At 44.3% G+C, this 17372-nt stretch overlaps 1 protein-coding gene across 2 annotated transcripts in view; it reads right to left on the bottom strand.

Moving 5' to 3' along the window:
• Positions 1-5941, bottom strand: part of TMEM106A (transmembrane protein 106A) — an 87257-nt gene extending 81316 nt beyond the window's left edge. For both annotated transcript variants that reach the window (XM_077459808.1, XM_077459809.1), the window contains exons 1-2: positions 5831-5941; positions 5601-5722 (exon numbers count right to left, since the gene is read on the bottom strand). The gene's annotated coding sequence lies outside the window, so the exon portion shown is untranslated. The remainder of the gene's footprint in view (positions 1-5600; positions 5723-5830) is intronic.
• Between the last annotated feature and the right edge of the window lie 11431 nt (positions 5942-17372).

The raw sequence follows: 17372 nt of genomic DNA, 5'->3' as shown, positions 1-17372 counted from the left end.
AATGCAGGGATATGCAATTAGTGGACCTCCAGCTGTTGCAGAACTACAAGTCCCATGAGGCATTGCAAGACTGACAGCCACAAGCATGACACCCAGAGGCAGAGGCATGATGGGACTTGTAGTTTTGCAACAGCTGGAGGTCCGCTAATTGCATATCCCTGCTCTAATGGAATCCTGTATAGAAGTAGACAGGGTTTCTAATCCTTCCCCGCTGTATACACACTAAAAAACAAAACAAACAAAAAACTCCTGAATCTTCCAGCATATACCATCCAAACTTTAAAGGCCTCATGTACACTACTTCTGGTAAACGGACGCTTATGAGCAGTTGGGCATTTTTTACAGCTGCCCCTGAACTCTCTATGTTATCTTTTCAGTAAATGTACACAGGGTTTTTTTTATATTAGTTTCTAGGCAGTTGAGTTTACAGGGAGTCACCGGGTTACAAACCTGTTAGGGACGGTCCTCCTGTTTGTAATTCGGAAATATTCATAAGTCGGCCGCACATGCGCAGAACGACAATTATGGACATTTCCGATGTCCCGTTGAATGCCATTCTGCACATGCGTGGTAAATTATGGACATTTCCGATGTTTTCCGTCATTTTCCGAGGCTCCGCCTGGCTGCGCATGCGCAGAACGGCCATGTCTGGGCAAAATGGTCCCCATTTTGATTCCCTGCAGCGCCCGGTTCATAAGTAGGAGATGTTCGTAAGTCGGGCGTTCGTAAGTTGGGGACCCCCTGTATAAACCTTTTTTGGAACGCAAAAAAAAAATGGGTTCAGACACATCTTCAGAGGCATTTGAAATGCGAAATGCTTGTAAATGTTGCAAGGCTTCATGTAGGGACGTTTCTCAACCTCGCTGGAACAGCACAGCTATTAATCCACGTTAAAAACGTGTGTTTTAGCCACGTTTGCGTTCAGAAGCTTTACTAAAGATAACCTCAGGAGACCCTCCCAAATGATTAGAAAGCACTAAAAACACGTATGTATTAACTATTTCAGCCATTCTGTGAGAGAACAGTGCTTGTAGCCGGCTGTTATTTCTTTGGTTGGTTTGTTAATATGGATCCCATGATGAGCGTGTGTGAGGAAATGCTCCTGATGTTGCTTTTGCTGAGGCTCCAAAAGATGTAGAAAATTGCATGAGAGGACCAGGATTTGTTGCTACTGGACACATCCATTGATGGCTCAACTCATGTCCACAGGATACTTTCTAATATCTATGTTCAGATGCGTAATTACCCAGAGATTTTTTATTTTATTTTACACGCATGTCAATTGCCACCTTTGGCATTCTCTTGGAAAAGGTTAGACCCCGTCTAGTTCGCATGGACACCAACATGAGGAAAAGCGTGCCACCAGAGGAACGTCTGTTGGTGACTCAACTTCACATGGTATATAAAGCTTGCAGGCAATGATAATGGAGTTTTTGGTGTGTCGTTAGCATTTTCCAGGCTCAAAAGCAATAAATAAAATGTTTCCCTTTTAAAACGCTTCTAGACCATAACGCGGGTAACCGCGCTTAGCATTTGAAATGCCTTTTAAAATGCATTTTTTTGGGTTCCAAAAAAAAAAAGCCTCTAAACTCAATTGCCTAGAAACTACTATAAATGACCCTGTGTATATATAAAAAGTAATACAGAAATCAATGCGATCCCTGAAAATTTCAGTATTAAAACAGCGCTCTAAATAAAGTCCAAGAAATAACCATATAAAGTTAAAAAAGAAGAGTCCTTAATGTGCAGAAAAAGTGACTGTATTGGTTTAGTCAACGTTGCAAGGTGATAACGGTGGTTGTTTCAAAGTGCTGTTAATATCACTTCCACCAGATAATGGCAGGATTTCACCGCGTGTGACACGTCCCCTTTCGGGGTTTAAACTCACCAGACACAGTTGAGCAAAAAGCCTTAAGGAGGTATTCCCTCTTTAGGTATCCCAAATTCATACGTCATCCACTAGGGTCCAGCTTTCAATAGTGCTTCACAAATGTCATAAAACAAAGCAGAGTTTGCACCGAGCGAATTTCGGGGCCTATTGATCCAGGGATGGTCCGGTGCCGTCTCACCAGAAGGGAGAGGCCCAGCAACTGAAGAACTTTTAGGAGAAGGCCATGTGCAAGGCTGGCTTCTCTGGAGGAACCTGGAAGCTTAGTTGAAGGATGTAGCCTGGATCAACACTCATACGGTATTGCCGGATCGGCTGAGAGAAACTGGTACCGTATGTCAGTTCTTTAAATTTATCCACATCCTTCAGTAACGTTCAAGTGTATCTCACAAGTCTGTGGCAGAGACTTTACCGGACATCCCACCGGCTGCTAGGCCTAGTGAGAGAGGTCTATCCGGGAGTTGTTGAATCCAGTGTGGAACCATTTTATTCTCTGGATTCTCTCAATATCTTCACCCTGAAATTTAAGTGCCTGAACACACCCCTAACCCTCTACCCTCAGTTAAGAGTCTGTGTTTATCTAAATAAATAACCCAAAAGAGGATTCAGTGTCAGTTTCAACATTCTTTGGGCCATTTTTACCATGGGATCCCCAAGACGGAGAAGCAAGCAGGTGAGGCGACGGTAAGCCCAAATAAAAACAACAGCTCCTTCGGGGGTTAGTGCCACACACATTTTTATAATATGCTTTGATGCAAACGTGGCTAAATGGACATTTTAGACGCCGGTTTCTAGCTCTCAAGTTAAATCATTCAGGAGAGGTTAAACAACGTTCCGTGTACATGAAGCCTAACCCGAGAGGTGAGTTTGGAGGCTTCTGGCAATGCAATGAATACTGGAGGGGAAGGGGGGGGCAGACATTACATGTGGTGGTGCATTTCTTGTATGTGCTTTCTAAGGGTAGAAAAGTTCTGTACAACACTTTAGGGCCCAGTCACACCATGCCAGACCACAGTGGTACATTTAACGCACATGTGTTACCCTGCACTACAGCCTAGGAGCAGACTAGCGCATTTTTGGCACCTAAAATACTTGCGTAAACATGCGTCTTTCAGGTGCTCCTATTCAAATCTTTACAACCAAAAGCACATGATTCTGCCCCAAAGAAGCCAGTATATTTTTCTGTGCTTCACCCAACAAGTCGCACAACTCCCAGATATGAACAGATCCATTGATGATAACGGGATTCCTCATCCCGAGAACTGTCCTGCTTCAGGAATTGCACAACAAAATGCTCAGGTGTGAACAGGGGCTTAGCCACAGTTTCAGATGTGGGAAAACGCTCAGTCCAATGTGTACATAGACACACGCTTGTAAAGAGTATTGTGACGGGCTGAGAGATGCAGCGGTTTTACAAACTATTCCATATAGTGATGGGCTCAGACACAAATCCAACCCCACCTGAAATATCCCACTGGGAAGCTGTAAAATCATAGGCAGCGGAGGCATTCACTGCAGTTGCACATATATGCAACCCTTGCATACATGTGGCTGCGGGGAATGCCTAGGATTGGCTATTGGCTTTGGCAACCACCCAGAAGGGACAGCTCAGGCAGGTTTGGACTTGTGTCCAAACCTGACTGTGCTCATACCTATTCCTGTACATCCAAGAATCTTATACCTCATACACATGATCGGATTGTTGACCAACAAAACTGGGAATTTTGTCCAAAGGGCGTTGGCCCAAACTTGTCTTGCATACACACAGCCACATAATTGTTGGCCAAAAATTACAAACGTAGTGACTTACTAGATGTACAACGTGGTTTTTCAGCTCTTTAGCGCCACCCTTTGGGCTCCTCCTGATAATTTTTGTTATGTTAGAAGTTTGGCGCTTTTCAGTTCATTTCTGAATGGCCATTCATCAACCAGCCATTATTTATCATTGGCCTTGGAGTTATTGCTTTGGCATTTTTTTTGGTTGAACAATGATTTGATTAGGTATATTTTTGGATGCATAGAATGCACTTTTGGTTAAGTTCTATTGGCAGATAGCATGTCTAATTTTATTTGTTTTCTTTTTTTAATGCACAATAAAAAAAAAAAAAAAAATTTGGAGAATAATACTTGGCTATGTTTTACTTCAAATGGACAGTTTGGGAGTAGGTAGTTACATTTAAAAAAAATACAATGTAAAATTAACAAAGAACAACATAGTTGTATTTTTGATCTTAAAAACTACGGGATAATGATAATCCAAATGCAGAAAATTTGAAAACCTGTGATCCAACATTTGCACGATGGAGCATACACGCGGTCGGATTTACTGCCAACACCCTGTCATCGAACATTTCCCATCGGAAAGTCTGATCATGTGTATGCGGCTTAAGGCTTGGTTCACACCAAAGTAGTTTGCTTTTGATCCGTTTCTGCAGTGCATTTTTTTGTACACACGTTTTTAATGCATTTTCACATGTTTTTTGATGCGTTTTTTATGGGTTTTTTTGGGCCAATTTGTTGTTGAGTGGATTAGAAAAAAATAAAAAATAAATCGCAAGCAAAAAAAAGCATACTGCATGCTTTTTTTTTTTTTTTTTTTGCAGCTTCTTCATTGAAGTCTATTAAACCAATAACGCCTCATTTTGCTTTAAAAAAAAAAAAAAAAAAAAAAAGTCAATGACCCTTTCCAAAAAGGCAGCAGCTCTGAAAAAAAAAAGCATAGCTGTAAACGTGTCCCATAGGATACCATGTTAAATGGACTGTAGCCCATTTCTGCAAAAAGCATTAAAAAAAAAAAAAAAAAAAAAAATACACAAAAGGTGTGAACTGAACCCGAGTCACATGGCTTCACATGGAATGCATAACTCCGTATAGTGCACGGCAGCCAGGTTTACTATATGGAGATGCGCAAGCGTTCATGCATACCGGTGTGGGCCTCCAATTTGCTGTCAATTAGGACTGAGGATGGACATGTTCGCAGCTCCACATGCCCAAGCCCACCAGGAAGCTTACACTGTGCAGCGCTAATCACAGGCAGCGAGACACTTCCTGATCCGCTGCAGAGATGGGAAATGTCTCACTGCCTGGGATTAGCGCTGCGCAGTGTAAGCTTCCTGGGGGAATTGGGCACATGGGCCTGCAAGCCCATCCTTAATAGGGATGAGCTCAGGCCTGTTTCGCATGCTCCACGTGCAGAGCCTGCCAGGAAGTCGGCAATGTCTCACTGCCTGTGAATAGCGCTGCGCTGACTTCCTGGCTGGCTCTGCATGTGGAGCATGTGAACCCGCCGGAGCTCATCCTTAATCAAGACGCAACAGCTGCCTGGACATAGTTGCTGCTCCCATAGTGACATCCGTGTGGGTGCATGGCCCCAAGCGCAGGGGTACAGATTCATACCCCCCGTGTAAATAAGGCCATAACAGAAAGATGCATAGATCTAGTTGCATATATACTGCGTCCTTAGCTGAGCCCTCATCCCTGTACGGATGTAAACACTTGGCCATACAAGATGAAACATGCAGCTGCTGCCTAATTTTTACCAGCTGGGTGCATGAATTCAGCCCTCTGCTCAGATGTACGCCTGTGTGAATGAGGCCTATAGCTCAGGAATAAAACAGACAATATAGATACAGGCATACACTTTTAAAAGCTATTTGCAAATCAAGCAGGATCGAGTCTGCAATAAATTGTTGGCTGATGTTAATCTGTTTACCTGCAGATTGATGTCGTCTGTTCCACTTTGTACAATCATCTGTATCAGCTATCAAACTATGAAGATTTCCGTGTGTCTTACACAGACAAATGTGGAAGTGAATCTGCACCATAAAACCCAACCTAGAGAAATGAAAGTATGCAGATTACTCAGAACTGTAAACATAACATATCAATATGAGGCTGTAAAGTAAAAGTCTATGAAGGTCTGCACTCTGCAGCATTCAGTACCTGCACCTCTCTGTACTAGTCCAAAGGTATATAATAGACGTAGTGTCTCCAGGAACTGAGCCTGACCAGGCCGCACCTCCTGTAGGCGGAGAGGGACCTTGTGAAATCATGAGGAAGATGTTTATGTGAAAAGTGCACACACTGGTTTTAGAAATGTTTAGAAAATCACACACGTAAAATGATGTATAAGCAATCCCAGGCCTGTTGTAAAATGTAAATAAAATAGAAAAGTGGGCCTGTATGAAAAACATAGAAAAGGGACAACAGAAATGGACCAATCGGGTCTGATCTTATGTATGCTGTAGCGCAGTCGTCATCAACCCTGTCCTCAGGGGCCACTAAGGCCTGATTCACTTTATGCAATTTTAGTGTTTTTTGCATTTTGAAGATTTGCACCACAGAACGTGTTCCATAGGAAACCATTTTAAATGGACTGTAGTGCAAATTTTCAAAAAGCACTAAAAATGCATAGGTGTGAATAAGGCCTAACAGGCCAGGTTTGCAAGATAACTGAATTACTGTAAATCACAGGCGATATCATTTGCTGCTCCGTGATTGCCGTACTCTAGTCTGCATCTCCCCCAAGGTAATACATAAAACCTGGCCTGTTAGTGGGCCCTGACGACAGGGTTGATGACCATTGCTGTAGCGTAAAAAATACTGGTGTTTTTTCCACAAAAAGGTGACACGTCCAGCCATAGATGTGAATGGCTATATGTGGCCATATTAGAGGACATCCCTTTAAACCCAAACACCTTTCAATTACACAGGTTCTGAGGCTAATTAAATGCAGATAAATCACCAAGTGAGTTTAATTACACCTTAACCAGTTGCCGACCGCCGCACGCCGATGTACGTCGGTACAATGGCACGGGCAGGCATAAGGACATACATGTACGTCCCTTGCCTCCCGCGGGTCGGGGGCCCGATCGGGCCCCCGCCCGGTGCCTGCGGCGGTCGGTATTCGTACGGGAGCGATCCCGGACGAGGGGACGGCCATTCATTCATGGCCACCCCCTCGCGATCGCTCCCGACGAATAGAAATCCCCGGTGACATCACTTCCTCTCCTGTAATGTAAACACAGGAGAGGAAGTGATGTATTCTCTCCTCCGTGTCGGTATTTTTCGTTCCGACACGGAGGAGAGCGGATCAGTAAGTTGCACCAACACTCACACACACAGTAGAACATGCCAGGCACACTCACACCCCCCCTTTACCCCCCGATCACCCCCCCAATTACCCCTGCCCCCCAGTCACAGTGACACCAATGTCATTTTTTTTTTTTTTTTTTTTTTTTTTGCATTGGTGTCATTTGTGACTGTAATAACTGTTAGGGCAGTTAGAGTTAGCCCCCTTTAGTTCTAATGTACCCCCCTAACCCCCCCAATAAAGGTTTAACCCCGTGATCACCCCCCGTCGCCAGTGTCACTAAGGCTGGGTTCACATTGCAGCGGTTTATGAGAACGAATGTGATTCGCACCGCACTGCAGTGCAAATCACATCCGATCTCTGTGCGATTCGAGTTCAGCCATTCGCCGCACCCGCCGCACCCGCCACACCCGCCGCACCCGCCGCAAATTCGCACGGGACCCTTTTTTTGGCCCGCAGCAGAATCGGATCGCATGGGTGTTCACACCATGCGATCCGAGTTTGCAGATCGCACTGCGATATGCGAACTGATCTGGGGGTGTCAGTAACATTTCACTGACACTCCCAGCAGTTCGCATAGGGCAGTGTGAACTGCCGCCGGGAGGCATGCGATGCGGGAACCCGCCGCGGATTCGCGGCGTTTCCGCATCGCTCCAGTGTGAACCCAGCCTAATAAGCGATCATTTTTCTGATCGCCGTATTAGTGTCACAGGTGACGCTAGTTAGGCAGGTAGGTATTTAGGTTCGCCGCAGCTTTTTATAGCGCCAGGGACCCCCATATACTACCGCATAAAGCCCCCTGATTGCCCCCTAGTTAACCCTTTCACCAGTGATCACCATATAACTGTTACAGGTGACGCTGGTTGGTTAGTTATTTTTTTATAGTTTCAGGGCACCCGCCATTTATTACCTAATAAAGGTTTAACCCCCTGATCACCCGGCGGGTGTCATTTGTGACTAATAACTGTTAGGGCAGTTAGGGTTAGCCCCCTTTAGTTCTAAGGTACCCCCCTAACCCCCCCAATAAAGGTTTAACCCCGTGATCACCCCCCGTCGCCAGTGTCACTAAGGCTGGGTTCACATTGCAGCGGTTTATGAGAACGGATGTGATTCGCACCGCACTGCAGTGCAAATCACATCCGATCTCTGTGCGATTCGAGTTCAGCCATTCGCCGCACCCGCCGCACCCGCCGCAAATTCGCACGGGACCCTTTTTTTGGCCCGCAGCAGAATCGGATCGCATGGGTGTTCACACCATGCGATCCGAGTTTGCAGATCGCACTGCGATATGCGAACTGATCTGGGGGTGTCAGTAACATTTCACTGACACTCCCAGCAGTTCGCATAGGGCAGTGTGAACTGCCGCCGGGAGGCATGCGATGCGGGAACCCGCCGCGCATTCGTGGCGTTCCCGCATCGCTCCAGTGTGAACCCAGCCTAATAAGCGATCGTTTTTCTGATCGCTGTATTAGTGTCACAGGTGACGCTAGTTAGGCAGGTAGGTATTTAGGTTCGCTGCAGCTTTTTATAGCGCCAGGGACCCCCATATACTACCGCATAAAGCCCCCTAATTGCCCCCTAGTTAACCCTTTCACCAGTGATCACCATATAACTGTTACAGGTGACGCTGGTTGGTTAGTTATTTTTTTATAGTTTCAGGGCACCCGCCATTTATTACCTAGTCTCACTAGTGTACCCCTAAATTTAGGGGTGTCTACTTTCCAAAATGGGGTCATTTGGGGGGGGTTTGTGCCATCTTGGCATTTTATGGCCTTCAAAACTGTAACGCCCTTAGAAAGCCTGAAGGCGGTGCTTGGTTTTCGGGGCCCCGTACGCGGCTAGGCTCCCAAAAAGTCCCACATATGTGGTATCCCCATACTCAGGAGAAGCAGCAGAATTTATTTTGGGGTGTCATTTCACATATGCCCATGGCATGCGTGAGCAATATATCATTTAGTGACAACTTTGTGAAAAAAAAAAAAAAAAAAAAAAGTTTGTAATTTTCCCGCAACTTGTGGCAAAATATAAAATATTCCATGGACTCAACATGCCTCTCAGCAAATAGCTTGGGGTGTCTACTTTCTAAAATGGGGTCATTTGTGGGGGTTTTGTGTTATCTTGGCATTTTATGGCCTTCAAAACTGTAATAGGTAGTGAGGAGTGAAATCAAAAAATTACGCCCTTAGAAAGCCTGAAGGCGGTGCTTGGTTTTCGGGGCCCCGTACGCGGCTAGGCTCCCAAAAAGTCCCACATATGTGGTATCCCCGTACTCAGGAGAAGCAGCAGAATTTATTTTGGGGTGTCATTTCACATATGCCCATGGCATGCATGAGCAATATATCATTTAGTGACAACTTTGTTAAAAAAAAAAAAAAAAAAAAGTTTGTAATTTTCCCGCAACTTGTGGCAAAATATAAAATATTCCATGAACTCAACATGCCTCTCAGCAAATAGCTTGGGGTGTCTACTTTCTAAAATGGGGTCATTTGTGGGGGTTTTGTGCCATCTTGGCATTTTATGGCCTTCAAAACTGTAATAGGTAGTGAGAAGTGAACTCAAAAATTTACGCCCTTAGAAAGCCTGAAGGCGGTGCTTGGTTTTCGGGCCCCGTACGCGGCTAGGCTCCCAAAAAATCCCACATATGTGGTATCCCCATACTCAGGAGAAGCAGCAGAATTTATTTTGGGGTGTCATTTCACATACGCCCATAGCATGTGTGAGCAATATATCATTTAGTGACAACTTTGTGTAAAAAAAAAAAAAATTTTTTTTTTTGTCATTATTCAATCGCTTGAGGCAAAAAAATAAAATATTCAATGGGCTCATCATGCCTCTTATCAATTTCCTTAGGGGGTCTACTTTCCAAAATGGGGTCATTTGGGGGGGTTTTGTACTGCCCTGCCATTTTAGCACCTCAAGAAATGAGATAGGCAGTCGTAAACTAAAAGCTGCGTAAATTCCAGAAAACGTACCTTAGTTTGTAGATGTGACAACTTTTGCGCAAACCAATAAATATACAATTATTGACTTTTTTTTTACCAAAGACATGTGGCTGAATACATTTTGGCCTAAATGTATGACTAAAATTGAGTTTATTGGATTTTTCTAATAACAAAAAGTAGAAAATATCATTTTTTTTCAAAATTTGCGGTCTTTTTACGTTTATATCGCAAAAAATAAAAATCGCAGAGGCAATCAAATACCATCAAAAGAAAGCTCTATTTGTGGGAAGAAAAGGACGCAAATTTTGTTTGGGTACAACATTGCATGACCGCGCAATTACCAGTTAAAGCAGCGCAGTGCCAAAGTGTAAAAAGACCTCTGGTCATTTACCAGCAAAATGGTCCGGTCTGAAAGTGGTTAATGAGCCACAGAACCTTAAGTTTGAGTTTAACCACTTGCTTACTGGGCACTTAAACCCCCCTCCTGCCCAGACCAATTTTCAGCTTTCAGCGCTGATGCACTTTGAATGACAATTGCGTGGTCATACAACACCGTACCCAAATTAAATTTTTATCATTTTTTTCCCACAAAAAGAGCTTTCTTTTGGTGGTATTTAATTACAGCTGGGAGTTTTATTTTTTGCTAAACAAACGAAAAAAGATGCAAAATAAAAAAATAAATAAAAAAATCATGTTTAATAGTTTGTTAAAATTTTTTGCAAACGGGTCATTTTTCTCCTTCATTGAAATGCGCTGATGAGGCAGAACTGGTGGGCACTGATAGGCTGCACTGGTGGGCACTGATAGGCATGGTTAAGGTGGCACTGATAGGCACAGATAAGGCGGTACTGATAGGCACAGATAAGGCAGCACTGATGGGCACAGATAAGGCAGCACTGATGGGCAAAGATGGGCACAGATAAGATGGCACAGATGGGTGGCACGGATGGGTGGCACGGATGGGTGGCACGGATAGGTACCACTGATAGATGGGACTGATGGGCACTGATAGGTGGCTCTGATAGGTGGCACTGCTGGGCACTGATGGGCGGCACTGGTAGATGACACTGATGGGCACGGATATGTGGCATATGAGGTGCAGCACTGTTGTTATGGCAGATTGTGGGCACTGATAGGGTGCACTGTGGGCACTGATGGGTGGCACTATGGGCACTGATGGGTGGTACTGATGGGTGGCACTTTTACTTTATTTAGGTGGCACTGGCAGGGGGCAGGTGGGCACTGATGACTTGGCCGTGATCAGGACTCAAGTCCCTCTCATGGCCGCCGGTGATCGGCTTTTTTTTTTTCTCCTCGCGCTGACAGCGCGAGGAGGAAAATAGCCGATTGCCGGCTCTGTTGTGATCACATGATCAGCTGTCATTGGCTGACAGCTGATCACGTGGTAAGGGGTCAGGATCGACCCCTTGCTTCGTCGATCCGTCAATAGACGTCGTCCCGGCAAAGCAGGTCCTCGCGGATCCCTAGTGGTAAAGGGATGAGGTGGAAATTCGTCATACTCTTCTTCATATATAAATGTTGATAGGCATATTCATTCACCTGAGTATGGCCGCATACAGCTATTTACTTTTTTTTGGCGGGCTATATGCACCACCTGCGACTACAAAGTCAGGATTTTATGCTACAACTAGAGTTGCCACCTCATCTCTTTATTAAACCCGAACACATATGAATTACACAAGTTCTGTGGCTGGTTCGGTGGTAATAAAACTCACTTGGTGCCTTACCTGCATTAAATTAGGTTCAGAACCTGTGTAATTCATATGTGTTGCGGGTTTAAAGGGATGAGGTGGCAACCCTAGCTACAACATATTTGTATATCTTAAGGCCTGTACACGCGATATAAAATGCGGATGGAAAAATTCGTACGACGAGCTGTCTGACGTTTTCTGGATCGTTAGTACAGTGCTTTCGACAGCCGATTTTCCGCTTTTTTGCCAGAAAAAAGCTGGATGTGCAGACTATAAGATTTTAGTCGGATGTGAACTCAACGTCTGATTTTCGCTTCATTAGTACGTTTTTTTTCTCACGGAAAAAAACGTAAGAGAAAAACTACGCAGGCTCAGAAACGAAAGAACACATACAAAAATGCAATAAATGCAATATATTCTTGTGCCACATTTTTGATGCACTTTCAGTTGCATTTTCGGGGTGCTTATTTCCCAGCATGCACCTGTGAAACTTGGCCATATGACTCAAAAAATGCAACTGCAGGCGAGTTGTTGATGCATTTTCTATTCATTTCAATGAGGAGGTGCATTTTTTTAACATGCATCAAACACACCAAAAATGCAACGAAACACAACTGACCGGTGTGAAGCATTCCAAAGGATTTAACCACTTAAGCCCCGGACCATTTGGCTGACCAAAGACCAGACCACTTTTTGCGATTCGGCACTACGTCATTTTAACTGACAATTACACGGTCGTGCAACGTGGTTCCCAAACAAAATTGACGTCCTTTTTTTTATCACAAATAGAGCTTTCTTTTGGTAGTATTTGATCACCTCTGCGGTTTTTATTTTTTGCGCTATAAACAAAAAAATAGCGCCAATTTTGAAAAAAAATGCATTATTTTTAACTTTTTGCTATAATAAATATCCCCCAAAAATATAAACATTTTTTTCCTCAGTTTAGGCCGATACGTATTCTTCAACATATTTTTGGTAAAAAAAAAACACAAAAAGCATACATTGAATGGTTTGCGCAAAAGTTATAGCGTCTACAAAATAGGGGATTTTTTTTTTTACTAGTAATTAGCGATTTTTATCGTGACTGCAACATTATGGCGGACACGTTGGGCAATTTTGACACATTTTTGGGGCCATTGGCATTAGCGATCAAAAGTGCATTGATTACTGTAAATATGTCACTGGCAGTGAAGGGGTTAACACTAGGGGGCAAGGGAGGGGTTGATATGAATCCTATTTTGTGTTCTAACTGAAGGGGGGATGGGACTGTGCAGGGAAACTAACAGATCGCTGTCCATACTCTGTATGGACAGACGATCTGTCAGTTCCCTGTTCAGAGAACCATAAACTGTGTTTACACACACAGCTCCCGGTTCTCCGTGTGACTCGAGTGATTGCGGGAGCCCGGCAGTGATTGAGACCACCGGGCACTCGCATCGGCTCGGGGAGCGAGTGGGGGCAAGAACCCCCTAGTGGCAGTTTATGCTACTCATGTAACATAACGGCGATTCGCGCAGCCGAGCCATGCTACCGCAGTACAACTGTGGTGACTGGTCAGCATGCGGTTAAAGGGCTGCATTTTTTCATGCATTTTTATTATGCTTTTTTTAACTGAAAAACTGATCAGTGTGAGTGGACTCTGTAGGGCTCATGCACACGAGTGCATTCCCCCATACAGCATAAGCGCACTGGCACCATTTTGAACCGGAGTTCTCCTGGCGCTGCATACAGTCACTCCTCTAAATTAACCACTTAAGGACCGCCACATGTAAAAATAAGTCGGCAGAATGGCATGTACGGGCACAAGCACGTACCCGTACGTGCCTGCCTTCCAGTGGGTGGGGGGTCCAATCGGACCCCCTCCCGCTGGCTGCGGCGGTCCGTTTCGCTTCAGGAGCGATCCAGGATGAGGGGATAGCCGTTGGTTTCTGGCCATCCCCTCTCGATCGCTCCTGGCGAATGAGAAGCTTCCCCTGCCTGTGTAGTGTAAACACAGGCAGGAGGAAGTGATGTCACTCTCCTCGGGCGGACTTTTTGACCGGACTGCGAGGAGAGAAGACATAGTAAGTGCACCAATCACTACACTGACATGTAGGTACACATAGGCACACAAATCACCCCCTAATCCCCTCCCCTCCCAGTCACAGTGTTACTGATTGCAGTGATCATTTATTTACTGATCACTGCATTTAGTGTCAGTTGTGACAGTAAAAAGTGTCAGGGCAGTTAGTGTTAGGTGCAGGGTAGCCCCCTACCCCCCTCAATAAAGGTTTAACCCCCTGCTTGCCCCTAGAGTTAACCCTTTCACCCCCTTTTGCCAGTGTCACTAAGCGATCGTTTTTCTGATCGCTGCATTAGTGTCACTGGTGCCGCTAGGTAGCTAGTTATTTTTTAGGTTCACCGCCAGGTTTTTATAGCGTTAGGTACCCCCATATACTACCCAATAAAGGTTTTAACACCCTGATTGCCCCTAGAGTTAACCCTTTCACCAGCGATCACCGCATACGTGTCACTGGTGCTGCTGGTTAGCCAGTTAGTTATTTAGGTTCCCCGTCAGGTTTTTATATAGCGTTCGGGACCCCCATATACTACCTAATAAAGGTTTTAACCCCCTGATTGCCCCCAGGTAACCCTTTCACCCCCTTTTGCCAGTGTCACTAAGCGATCGTTTTTCTGATCGCTGCATTAGTGTCACTGGTGCCGCTAGGTAGCTAGTTATATTTTAGGTTCACCGCCAGGTTTTTATAGTGTTAGGTACCTCCATATACTACCTAATAAAGATTTTAACCCCCTGATTGCCCCTAGAGTTAACCCTTTCACCAGCGATCACGGTATAAGTGTCACTGGTGACACTGGTTAGCCAGTTAGTTATTTAGGTTCCCCGTCAGGTTTTTATATAGCGTCAGGGACCCCCCTATACTACCTAATAAAGGTTTTAACCCCCTGATTGCCCCTAGTTAACCCTTTCACCAGTGATCACCGTATAAGTGTTACGGGTGACTCTGGTTAGTTAGTTTGCTTTTTATAGCATCAGGGCACCCACCATTTATTACCCAATAAAGGTTTAATCCCCTGATCACCCGGCAGGTGATATCAATTAGGTTTTAGGATCAGATAGGGTCTGCGTAGCCCCAGACAGTGCTAGGTTAGTGCCAGTACCGCTAACACCCATGCGCAAAGCATACACCTCCCTTAGTGGTATAGTATCTGAACGGATCAATATCTGATCTGATCAGATCTATACTAGCGTCCCCAGCAGTTTAGGGTTCCAAAAAAATGCATTGTTAGCGGGATCAGCCCAGATACCTGCTAGCATCTGCGTTTTGCCCCTCCGCCCAGCCTACCCAAGTGCAGTATCGATCGATCACTGTCACTTACAAAACACTAAAACACTAAACACATAACTGCAGCGATCGCAGAGTCAGGCCTGATCCCTGCGATCGCTAACAGTTTTTTTTGGTAGCGTTTTATATTTAAATCCTGAGGGCAGTGCTTGGTTTTTGGGGTCCCGTACGCGGCTAGGCTCCCAAAAAGTCCCACACATGTGGTATCCCCGTACTCAGGAGAAGCAGCAGAATGTATTTTGGGGTGTAATTTCACATATGCCCATAGCATGTGTGATCAATATATCATTTAGTGACAACTTTGTGCAAAAAAAAAAAAAAAGTTTGTAATATTCCCGCAATGGCAGTGATTGGGTTTCGGGATGCCGTACACGGCTAGACTCCCAAAAAGTCCCACATATGTGGTATCCCCGTACTCAGGAGAAACAGCAGAATATATTTTGGGGTGCAATTCCACATATAACTATGGCATGTGTGAGCAATATATCATTTAGTGACAACTTTTTGTAAACTTATTTTTTTTTGTCATTATTCAATCACTTGGGACAAAAAAATAAAAATATTCAATGGTCTCAACATGCCTCTCAGCAATTTTCTTGGGGTGTCTGCTTTCCAAAATGGGGTCATTTGGGGGGGGGGGTTGTACTGCCCTGCCATTTTAGCACCTCAAGAAATGAGATAGGCAGTCATAAATTAAAAGCTGTGTAAATTCCAGAAAATGTACTCTAGTTTGTAGACGCTATAACTTTTGCGCAAACCAATAAATATACGCTTATTGACATTTTTTTTTACTAAAGACATGTGGCTGAATACATTTTGGCCTAAATGTATGACTAACATTGAGTTTATTCGATTTTTCTTATAACAAAAATTAGAAAATATCTTTTTTTTTCAAAATATTCAGTCTTTTTCCTTTTATATCGAAAAAATTTAAATCGCAGAGGCAATCAAATACCATCAAAAGAAAGCTCTATTTGTGGGAAGAAAAGGACGCAAATTTCGTTTGGGTATAACATCGCATGACCGCGCAATTACCAGTTAAAGCAGTGCAGTGCGAAATTGTAAAAAGACCTCTGGTCCTTAGGCTGACAATTGGTCCGGGGCTTAAGTGGTTAATAAGGGCCCTGTCACACTGATCAGTTTTTTATGCATTTTTGGTGCTGAAAAAGGGGAACAAAAATGCATGAAAAATGTATAACTTTAACCTTTCACTGCCAGAAACGTTTTTACATTTTTGCACATGTTTAAAAACGGAAAATTGAATTCAAATACCGTAATTTTCCTTATCTGACGAGCTCCATAGCAGCACAGATGGGTATAGGCCCCCAAACAGTATATATCTTCTGAAAGCAGACATCCTAGAGAATGGTAGTTCCAATTTTTTATGTAACATGATATTATCGCAAAGGTCTTGGAAGGTTCAGTAAAAAACACACTAAGGCCGGGTTCACACCGCTGCGATGCGGGAACGCCGCGAATCCGCTGCGTTTTCCCGCATCGCATTACTCCCGCCGGCAGTTCACACTGCCCTATGCGGACGGCTGGGAGTGTCAATGATATGTTAATGACACCCCCAGATCCATCCGCATATCGCAGTGCGATCTGCCGACTCGCACAGGAATCGGATCGCATGGTGTGAACCCCCATGCGATCCGATTCTGTTGCGGACCAAAAAAAGGGTCCCGTGCGAGTTTGCTGCCGGAGCGATGCGAATTCAGCCATACTATCTGTATGGCTGAACTCGCATCGCTACGGAGATCGGATGTGATTTGCGTTGCAAATCACATCCGGATCTCCCCCCGCAGCAGTGTGAACCCAGCCTAAAGTGAATTTTAGGGCAAACAAACTTAATAAATTACTCACATTTTTGGTAAGATATAAATGTTTACACTGAGTAAGTAGATACCCAACATGCCAAACCTTAAATTTGTACAGACCCCTGAATGGGTGATAAACTTCAGTACCCTATATTTTCTATGTGACACTTCAAAAGTCCCCTATAGGTCATCAGTTTAGTGTTATGGAGGAGGCCTTTTGATAGAATTATGGCTCTCACTCCGGCGTGTGCGGAGATATGTGACATGTATTGCAATCAACGTTTTCATACATAATTTTTTTTTTTTAACTGTTTTCATCACATCGGGGACAAAGAGTTGTCTATTTGATATTTTTGTGACAGGTTCTCTTTAATGAGACGTGCAGGATCTACAAGATCCTGCATGTCTCCTCTAGGCTCCACTGGATGTATTGCAATGAAAATGGCATTGCTATACATTGCTTCCCTATATGCGCTATGCTATTTTCCTGCCCTCTACGCTAGCCAGGGGAAAGTGACAGGGTGACCCGGAAGTGATGTCATACATGTCGCTTTCCGGGTCACCAAAAATAAAACGA

This window comes from Lithobates pipiens, unplaced genomic scaffold (genome assembly GCF_037356315.1).
Source record: "Lithobates pipiens isolate NorthernLeopardFrog02 unplaced genomic scaffold, aLitPip1_a1.2 Scaffold_28, whole genome shotgun sequence".
NCBI lineage: Eukaryota > Metazoa > Chordata > Amphibia > Anura > Ranidae > Lithobates > Lithobates pipiens.
The sequence above is the reverse complement of the archived record's forward strand: the minus strand, read 5'-3'. Positions and strand labels throughout refer to the sequence as shown.